At 45.7% G+C, this 10,848-nt stretch overlaps 1 non-coding gene across 1 annotated transcript; it reads left to right on the top strand.

Moving 5' to 3' along the window:
• The first annotated feature begins 688 nt into the window (after window positions 1–688).
• On the top strand, window positions 689–794 carry LOC119806052. The gene has a single exon (XR_005284097.1). It is a non-coding gene; the product is annotated as a U6 spliceosomal RNA (small nuclear RNA).
• The last annotated feature ends 10,054 nt before the right edge of the window (window positions 795–10,848 follow it).

Genomic DNA, 10,848 nt, shown 5'->3' with positions numbered 1-10,848 from the left:
GAGTAAGAGGCACAGGTGGAGTCTGTCTGCCTCTTTCTGTATCTTTCATATCCTCATGTTCCGTATAGGTCCACCTTGGATGGATCCGGGGTTGTAGGTGTTCACTGTGCAAGGTCCTCAGCCCGGTACTCCTGTAAGGAAAGGCAAACAGCTCAGTAACTCTATGCTGGAGTCACACTGGCTGTTGCCAGCCACTTTTAACTCCTTCCCTCTGAAACACATGCGCTTCTCCTTGTTGCTCGGGACAGAGTAGGCACTGACTCTTAGATGTGTTGTATGCTTTTCTGGGATTGTGAATCAACATGGCAAAACAGGCTATGAAAATAAAGAGGCAGAAAAGAAGCAAGAGAAGTCTACTGCCAGTGATGCTTGGGTAGCTGCACTGTCTCTAGTCCAGTATTTCAACTCTCCCCATCCAGAGGCCTGAGACATGGCAACCTGACTTTGGGCATCCCCACAGACCTGCCCCAAGTGTCAATTTCACCCCAGAATTGAGGCCCACTCCTTTGGAATCACTCGGAAGTCTCTGCTCTCAGTCCTAACTCATCATTGTTTTCATTGTTTTTCCCATTCAGCCATTCCCTCACACCACCCTTCCTTTTGATTTCCTTTATTGTTTCATGCATTCTTTCATTTATCCTAGTTCAGTATCCTTCTAAATTCATTCATCAATTGTTTATTTTCTGCAGTGCTCACTTCAACAGCAAATATATTAAAGTTGGAATGATACAGAGAAGATTAACAAGGTGCCTGGACAAGGATTTTACATACACACGCACACACACTCACTCACTCACACACACATACACACACACACACACACACACACACATGCACACACACATGCACACACAGTTTTTGGTACAAGTTGCCACAATAATGTAGACTATTGTGGAAATTTTTGTTTACAGAGTTGTCAGGTGTCATCAAGTGAGTGCCTGGTTTCTGAGGCTTGTCCCTGACACTAGAGAAGAGTTGAAGAGCCAGTGGTTATAGTGTCTTAGGAGTCAAGTGCACCAATCTTAGAGACTGGAGAAGGCCCAAAGGCAGTAGGCCTGTTCTATATCAGGATTCCTGCCATCTTCCAATTCTCAGACTAGATTGTATGATTTCCTAAGACACCTGAGGGTCCCAACAGATGTCCAGGAGCAAATTGATTGGTAGTTATTTATCAAAACAGGAGATTTCAGCATTATTAACATGTTCCCTGTCTAAGGAGCTTGGGGCACAGCACTGCTACTTCTTCCTCAGAGACCTCATCCAAGATAGGACCAGTTATAAGTTCTTAAAGATGTTCAGTGTCTTACTCTCTTAATAGCAGAATGTCCTTCCTAAGGTCTAGTTCTACACAGCTCTGCTGCTATTTTTTTGCATCTGGTCTGCCTTTCACAGATGCTATAGCAGAAGTTTTCCATGATGGGATTGATATACCTTTTCTGGAGAATATTAAAATCAGTTATAAGATCAGATCCTAATGTCACAATTGACCATTTTCTTTTAACCACATTTGATTGCTTAAAATATATACATGTAGATGTTTATGTGTGCTTCCCTATGACCTGAAAGTGATCAGACTCTGGCAAAATAGTACTTAAAGAGAGCCTACCCTGTATTAAAAGTGATCTTTTATACAGAATAAATGCATTGTTTATACAGTTTTCCAAGCTCCTAGTAAATGATTAGTAGTGAATGGCCATCACTTGACATCTGTTCGTGTTTGGGACCTTCTGTGCTCTCAGCTATGTAGAGTTCTGTGGTGGAACTCACTACAGATGTGCATAATGCCAACCTTCGACTATTCATCTGTAGAGGACAGCCCAAGGCAAGGACTAGACATTGTAAATGCGAAGTTATGAAGACACCATGGTCATAATTCCAGAATGATTTCAGAGAGAAAAGGGGAAGAAGCAAGCTATCCTTCAACAACTTGTTGGGAAGAAAGGAAGAATGTAATACTATTTAAAAGAAATATTGGCAACTAATATGTTTATTGATCCTTTTGTAAATGCTTTGTGGTGTTTGCCTAAGTAGAATATGCACTGTGAGTGGTCAGTTTTGTTTTGCATTTGCATTCAGTACATTTGATTGTGCTGTGTGTACTGACAGATGATAACCTGTGTGCATATTTATGTGAACTGCCATTATGTCATAGGTAGAACTTGCCTTTGTCATACACTACTTTCTGCGTGACTTCTCTAGGATCCACTAGAACTAAAGGTGAGAGTTGTCCTAAATATTTTGGAAATTGATTTAGAAATATTTTTATATTCATAAAACCCCTTACTATTCATAGCAATAAGTCATTATGGATCACGAATGAATGCTTAATTGAGAAATTTTTTTTTTATAAGTTGTTTTTTTTTTTTCTCATGGTTTATTTTTTTTTTATATTTAAAAATTTCCATCTCCTTCCCTCCTCCTCCCCCCTCCCTCCCCTCCTTCTCCCCTTTCTCTCCCCTCCTTCTCCCCCTTCCCTCCCCTCCCCTCCACCCATACCTCCCCTCCCTCCCTCTCAAGGCCAAGGAGCCATCAGGGTTCCCCACTCTATGCTAAGACCAAGGTCCTCCCAACTCCCCCCAGGTCCAGGAAGATGATCGACCAAGCTGAGAAGGCTCCCACAGAGCCCGTCCATGAAGAACAATCAGAGCCCAGAGCCATTGTCCTTTGCTTCTCAGTCAGCCCCCGCTGTTGGCCACACTCAGAGAGACGGGTTTGGTCGCATGATCCATCAGTCCCATTCCAACTGGAGTTGGTGATCTCCCATTAGTTCTGTCCCACCGTCTCCATGAGTGAACGCACCCCTCTCGTTCCTGACTTTCTCCCTCATGTTCTCGCTCCTTCTGCTCCTCATCGGGACCTTGGGAGCTCAGTCCAGTGCTCCAATGTGGGGCTCAGTCACCTTCCCCATCTGTCGCCAGCTGGAGGTTCCCTCACGGTCCTGACTTTCTTTCTCATGTTCTCTCTCCTTCTGCTCCTCATCAGGACCTTGGGAGCTCAGTCCGGTGCTCCAAGGTGGGGCTCTGTCATTTTCTTCATCTATCGTCAGGTGGAGGTTCTTCTTATTATCTTCTCAAGGATCCCAAACTTATAGGCTCGATGTCCTTTAATCATGGCTAGAAACCGAATATGAGTGAGTACATCCCATGTTCATCTTTATGGGTCTGGGTTACCTCACTCAGAATAGTGTTTTCTATTTCCATCCATTTGCCTGCAAAATTCAAGATGTCATTGTTTTTTACCGCTGAGTAGTATTCTAGCATGTATATATTCCACAGTTTCTTCATCCATTCTTCCACTGAAGGGCATCTAGGCTGTCTCCAGGATCTGGCTATTACAAATAATGCTGCTATGAACATAGATGAGCATATGCTTTTGTTGTATGATTGGGCATCTCTTGGGTAGATTCCCAATAGTGGAATTGCTGGGTCCTGGGGTAGGTTGATCCCGAATTTCCTGAGAAACCGCCACACTGCTTTCCAAAGTGGTTGCACAAGTGTGCATTCCCACCAGCAATGGATGAGTGTACCCCTTACCCCACAACCTCTCCAGCAAAGGTTATTATTGGTGTTTTGGATTTTAGCCAATCTGACAGGTGTAAGATGATATCTCAAAGTTGTTTTGATTTGCATTTCCCTGATAGCTAGGGAGGTTGAGCATGACCTTAAGTGTCTTTTGGCCATTGGAACTTCTTCTGTTGAGAATTCTCTGTTCAGTTCATCGCCCCATTTTTTAATTGGGTTAATTGGCATTTTACCGTCTAGTCTCTTGAGTTCCTTATATATTTTAGAGATCAGACCTTTGTCAGTTGCAGGGTTGGTGAAGACCTTTTCCCAGTCAGTAGGCTGCCTTTGTGTCTTAGTGACAATGTCCTTTGCTTTACAGAAGCTGCTCGACTTCAGGAGGTCCCATTTATTCAATGTTGCCCTTAAAGTCTGTGCAGCTGGGGTTATGCATAGGAAACGGTTCCCTGTGCCCATTTGTTGTAGAGTACTTCCCACTTTCTCCTCTATCAATCTCAATGTGTTCAAATTAATATTGAGGTCTTTAATCCATTTGGACTTGAGTTTTGTGCATGGTGATAGATATGGATCTACTTTCATTCTTCTACAGGTTGACATCCAGTTATGCCAGCACCATTTGTTGAAGATGCCCTCTTTTTTCCATTGTGTACTTTTGGCTCCTTTATCAAAAATCAGGTGTTCATAGGTTTGTGGTTTAAGATCCGGGTCTTCTATACGATTCCATTGGTCAACTTCTCTGTTCTTATGCCAATACCAAGCCGTTTTCAATACTGTAGCTCTGTAATAGAGTTTGAAGTCAGGGATGGTAATGCCTCCAGAAGTACCTTTATTGTATAAGATTTTTTTGGCTATCCTGGGTTTCTTGTTTTTCCATATAAAGTTGATTATTGTCCTCTCAATCTCTGTGAAGAATTTTAATGGGACCTTGATTGGGATTGCATTGAATCTATAGATTGCTTTTGGTAGAATTGCCATTTTTACTATGTTGATCCTCCCAATCCACGAGCAGGGGAGATCCTTCCATTTTCTGGTATCCTCTTCAATTTCTTTCTTCAAAGACTTAAAGTTCTTGTCAAATAAATCCTTCACTTCCTTGGTTAGCGATACTCCCAGATATCTTATGCTATTTGTGGCTATTGTGAAAGGTGATACTTCTCTGATTTCCCTCTCTGCTTCCTTATCCTTTGTGTATAGGAGGGCGACTGATTTTTTGGAGTTGATCTTGTATCCTGCCACGTTACTGAAGGAGTTTATCAGCTGTAGGAGTTCTTTGGTGGAGTTTTTGGGGTCGCTTATGTATACTATCATATCATCTGCAAATAATGAAAGTTTAACTTCTTCCTTTCCAAATTGAATCCCCTTGATTCCCTTATGTTGTCTTATTGCTATTGCTAGAACTTCAAGCACTATATTGAAGAGATAAGGAGAGAGTGGACAGCCTTGTCGTGTTCCTGAATTTAGTGGGATAGACTTGAGTTTCTCTCCGTTTAATTTGATGTTAGCTGTCGGCTTGCTGTAAATAGCTTTTATTATATTTAGGAATGACCCTTGTATCCATAATCTCTCCAAGACCTTTATCATAAAAGGGTGCTGAATTTTGTCAAATGCTTTTTCAGCATCTAATGAGATGACCATATGGTTTTTTTTCCTTCAGTTTGTTTATATGATGGATTACATTAATAGATTTTCGTATGTTGAACCAGCCCTGCATCTCTGGGATGAAGCCTACTTGATCGTAATGGATAATTTTTCTAATGTGTTCTTGGATTCGGTTTGCCAGTATTTTATTGAGAATTTTTGCGTCCATGTTCATGAGTGAGATTGGCCTGTAATTCTCTTTCTTGGTTGAGTCTTTGTGTGGTTTAGGTATCAGGGTAACTGTAGCTTCATAGAAGGAATTTGGCAGTGACTCTTGTGTTTCTATATTATGAAATACCTTAAGGAGTATAGGTATTAGGTCTTCTTGGAAGTTCTGGTAGAATTCCGCATTGAAACCATCTGGTCCTGGGCTCTTTTTGGTAGGGAGGTTTCTGATAACAGTTTCTAATTCTTCGCGACTAACAGGACGATTTAGAGCATTTACCTGGTCCTGGTTTAACTTTGGTATATGGTATTTATCTAAAAAACTGTCCATTTCTTTTACATTTTCCAATTTTGTGGCATACAGGCTTTTGTAGTAAGATCTAATGATTTTCTGAATTTCCTCTGTGTCTGTGGTTATGTCCCCCTTTTCATTTCTGATCTTGTTAATTTGCGTGTTCTCCCTCTGCCGTTTGATTAGTTTGGCTAAGGGTTTGTCAATCTTGTTGATTTTCTCCAAGAACCAGCTTCTTGTTTCATTGATTCTTTGGATTGTTTTCTGTGTTTCTATTTTGTTGATTTCTGCCCTCAGTTTGATTATTTCCAGTCTTCTACTTCTCCTAGGTGAGTCTGCTTCTTTTTTTTCTAGAGCTTTCAGGTGTGCTGTTAAGTCACCAATGAGTGCTTTCTCCGTTTTCTTTAAGTGGGCACTTAGTGCTATGAACTTTCCTCTTAGCACTGCTTTCATTGTGTCCCATAGGTTTGAGTATGTTGTGTCTTTGTTTTCATTAAATTCAAGAAAGACTTTAATTTCTGTCTTTATTTCTTGCTTGACCCAGGTGTGGGTCAGTAGTTGACTGTTCAGTTTCCATGAGTTTGTGGGCCTTCTGGGGGTAGCATTGTTGTTGAATTCTAATTTTAATCCATGGTGATCCGATAAGACACAGGTGGTTACTAATATTTTTTTGTAACTGTGGAAGTTTGCTTTGTTACCAAGTATATGGTCAATTTTCGAAAAGGTTCCATGAGCCGCAGAGAAGAAGGTATATTCTTTCCTATTTGGGTGGAATGTTCTATAGATGTCTGTTAAGTCCATTTGGTTCATTACCTCCATTAAGTCTTTCAATTCTCTGTTAGGTTTCTGTCTGATTGACCTGTCCATTGGTGAGAGAGGAGTGTTGAAGTCTCCAACTATTAGTGTGTGTGGTTTGATGGCTGCCTTGAGTTCTAGAAGTGTTTCTTTTACATAAGTGGGAGCTTTTATATTAGGGGCATAGATATTCAGGATTGAGACTTCATTCTGAAGGATTTTTCCTGTTATGAGTATAAAGTGTCCCTTTCCATCTCTTCTGATTGATTTTAGTTTGAAGTCAACTTTGTTGGAAATTAGTATGGCCACACCCGCTTGTTTCTTAGGGCCATTTGCTTGATAAACCTTTTCCCAACCCTTTACTCTGAGTAGGTGCCTGTCTTTGTGGTTGAGGTGTGTTTCTTGTAAACAGCAAAATGTTGGATTCTGTTTTCGTATCCAGTCTCTTAGCCTGTGCCTTTTTATAGGTGAATTGAGTCCATTGATATTAAGTGATATTAATGACCAGTGGTTGTTAACTTCAGTCATTTTTAGTAGTAGAGTTTGTGTGTTTCCCTTCTTCTAGTTGTGCTGGTGAAGGGTCGCTAGATGCCTGAGTTATTGTCGGCGTTGTTGGACTCCTTGGTTTGTGATTTTCCTTCTATTACTTTCTGCAAGGCTGGATTTGTGGCTGCGTATTGTTTAAATCTGTTTTTGTCCTGGAATATCTTGTTTTCTCCATCAATGGTGAATGCAAGCTTTGCTGGGTATAATAGTCTAGGCTTGCATCCATGTTCCCTAAGTGTCTGTAGCACATCTATCCAAGCTCTTCTGGCTTTCATGGTTTCCATTGAGAAATCAGGTGTAATTCTGATAGGTTTCCCTTTATATGTTACTTGACCTTTTTCCTTTGCAGCTCTTAATATCTGTTCTTTATTCTGTATGTTTTGTGTTTTGATTATTATATGGCGTGGGGATGGTTTCTTTTGATCCAGTCTATTTGGTGTTCTGTAGGCTTCTTGTACCTTCATAGGAACATCCTTCTTTAGGTTGGGGAAGTTTTCTTCTATAATTTTGTTGAATATGTTTTCTGGGCCTTTGAGTTGTAATTCTTCTCCTTCTTCTACCCCAATTATTCTTAGGTTTGGTCTTTTCATGGTGTCCCAGATTTCCTGAATGTTTTGTGTTAAGAATTTGTTAGATTTGTTTAGTTCTTTAATCTGTGAGTTTATTTCCTCTATAGTATCTTCAGAGTCCGAGATTCTTTCTTCCATCTCTTGTATTCGGTTGGAAATACTTGTCTCTGAAGTTTCTGTTCGTTTACTCAGAGTTTCCATTTCCAGTCGTCCCTCAGATTGTGTTTTCTTCAATACCTCCATTTCATTTATCAGGTCTTGTACTGTTTCCCTTACTTGTTTGATTGCTTTTTCTTGTTTTTCTTGTTTTTCTTGGGTATCTTTGAGAGATTTATTTATTTCGTCTACCTTTTTGTTTGTCATCTCCATTTCTTTATGGCAGTTTTTTACCTCCTGTTTAAGGTCCTCTATTATTTTTATAAAGTACTGTTTAATGTCGGTTTCTTCTATATCTTCAGGGGTAGGGTGTTCAATTCTTGTTGTTTCGGGATGTCTGGCTTGTGGTGATGTCATGTTGCCTTTCATGTTGTTGGAGGAGCTCCTGCATTGGCGCCTGCCCATCTCTTCCTTCAAAAGGAGCGCGGAGGTGTTTGGTGTCCCCAAAGAATGATGGATCCTCCCCAAAGAATGATGGATCCTCCTGCAGACTGTCAGGTCCCCTAGCAGGCCAAGCAGCTCTCAGACAAAGGCCTACCTTGCTCCGGGCAGTCAAATGAAGGAGGGGACCTCCCACCGGCCTGGGTGCACTCAATTCCAGGTCCCCAGAGCCCAAACAGGCTGAGCTGTGGGATTTTGTGGCCCCAAAGACGGGAGGATGAGGCAGGGGGAGGAGGGGAGGATTCTGGGTGCAAGCTGGGAAGGGACAGGAAGAGAGAGGCAGTATCCGGGGAGAATAACCCCTGCAGGAAGAGCAGGAAGTGTGCTGGTGGCAGGGGGAGTTGTGGAGAGTCGGTGGTCCCTCTCCGGGCAGCTGCCGCAGTTCGGGCACTCACTCCTCACTCACCCCAAAGAATGATGGATCCTTCTGCAGACTGTGAGGTCCCCTTGCAGGCCAAGCAGCTCTCAGACAAAGGCCTACCTTGCTCCGGGCAGTCAAATGAAGGAGGGGACCTCCCACCGGCCTGGGTGCACTCAATTCCAGGTCCCCAGAGCCCAAACAGGCTGAGCTATGGGATTTTGTGGCCCCAAAGACGGGAGGATGAGGAAGGGGGAGGGGGGGAGGATTCTGGGTGCAAGCTGGGAAGGGACAGGGAGAGAGAGGCGGTATCCGGGGAGAATAACCCCTGCAGGAAGAGCAGGAAGTGTGCTGGTGGCAGGGGGAGTTGTGGAGAGTCGGTGGTCCCTCTCCGGGCAGCTGCCGCTGTTCGGGCACTCACTCCTCACTCACCCCAAAGAACGATGGATCCTCCTGCAGACTTTCAGGTCCCCTTGCAGGCCAAGCAGCTCTCAGACAAAGGCCTACCTTGCTCCGGGCAGTCAAAAGAAGGAGGGGACCTCCCACCGGCCTGGGTGCACTCAATTCCAGGTCCCCAGAGCCCAAACAGGCAGAGCTGTGGGATTTTGTGGCCCCAAAGACGGGAGGATGAGGCAGGGGGAGGGGGGGAGGATTCTGGGTGCAAGCTGGGAAGGGACAGGAAGAGAGAGGCAGTATCCGGGGAGAATAACCCCTGCAGGAAGAGCAGGAAGTGTGCTGGTGGCAGGGGGAGTTGTGGAGAGTCGGTGGTCCCTCTCCGGGCAGCTGCCGCGGTTCGGGCACTCACTCCTCACTCACCCCAAAGAATGATGTATCCTTCTGTAGACTGTGAGGTCCCCTTGCAGGCCAAGCAGCTCTCAGACAAAGGCCTACCTTGCTCCGGGCAGTCAAATGAAGGAGGGGACCTCCCACCGGCCTGGGTGCACTCAATTCCGGGTCCCCAGAGCCCAAACAGGCTGAGCTGTGGGATTTTGTGGCCCCAAAGACGGGAGGATGAGGAAGGGGGAGGGGGGGAGGATTCTGGGTGCAAGCTGGGAAGGGACAGGGAGAGAGAGGCGGTATCCGGGGTGAATAACCCCTGCAGGAAGAGCAGGAAGTGTGCTGGTGGCAGGGGGAGTTGTGGAGAGTCGGTGGTCCCTCTCCGGGCAGCTGCCGCAGTTCGGGCACTCACTCCTCACTCACCCCAAAGAACGATGGATCCTCCTGCAGACTTTCAGGTCCCCTTGCAGGCCAAGCAGCTCTCAGACAAAGGCCTACCTTGCTCCGGGCAGTCAAATGAAGGAGGGGACCTCCCACCGGCCTGGGTGCACTCAATTCCAGGTCCCCAGAGCCCAAACAGGCTGAGCTGTGGGATTTTGTGGCCCCAAAGACGGGAGGATGAGGAAGGGGGAGGGGGGGAGGATTCTGGGTGCAAGCTATGAAGGGACAGGGAGAGAGAGGCAGTATCCGGGGAGAATAACCCCTGCAGGAAGAGCAGGAAGTGTGCTGGTGGCAGGGGGAGTTGTGGAGAGTCGGTGGTCCCTCTCAGGGCAGCTTCCGCGGTTCGGGCACTCACTCCTCACTCACCCCAAAGAACGATGGATCCTCCTGCAGACTTTCAGGTCCCCTTGCAGGCCAAGCAGCTCTCAGACAAAGGCCTACCTTGCTCCGGGCAGTCAAATGAAGGAGGGGACCTCCCACCGGCCTGGGTGCACTCAATTCCAGGTCCCCAGAGCCCAAACAGGCTGAGCTGTGGGATTTTGTGGCCCCAAAGACGGGAGGATGAGGCAGGGGGAGGGGGGGAGGATTCTGGGTGCAAGCTGGGAAGGGACAGGAAGAGAGAGGCAGTATCCGGGGAGAATAACCCCTGCAGGAAGAGCAGGAAGTGTGCTGGTGGCAGGGGGAGTTGTGGAGAGTCGGTGGTCCCTCTCCGGGCAGCTGCCGCGGTTCGGGCACTCACTCCTCACTCACCCCAAAGAATGATGGATCCTTCTGCAGACTGTGAGGTCCCCTTGCAGGCCAAGCAGCTCTCAGACAAAGGCCTACCTTGCTCCGGGCAGTCAAATGAAGGAGGGGACCTCCCACCGGCCTGGGTGCACTCAATTCCAGGTCCCCAGAGCCCAAACAGGCTGAGCTGTGGGATTTTGTGGCCCCAAAGACGGGAGGATGAGGAAGGGGGAGGGGGGGAGGATTCTGGGTGCAAGCTGGGAAGGGACAGGGAGAGAGAGGCGGTATCCGGGGAGAATAACCCCTGCAGGAAGAACAGGAAGTGTGCTGGTGGCAGGGGGAGTTGTGGAGAGTCGGTGGTCCCTCTCCGGGCAGCTGCCGCGGTTTGGGCACTCACTCCTCACTCACCCCAAAGAACGATGG

This window comes from Arvicola amphibius, chromosome 1, assembly GCF_903992535.2.
Source record: "Arvicola amphibius chromosome 1, mArvAmp1.2, whole genome shotgun sequence".
Classification (NCBI taxonomy): Eukaryota; Metazoa; Chordata; class Mammalia; order Rodentia; family Cricetidae; genus Arvicola; species Arvicola amphibius.
This window is presented reverse-complemented; position numbering and strand designations above follow the sequence as displayed.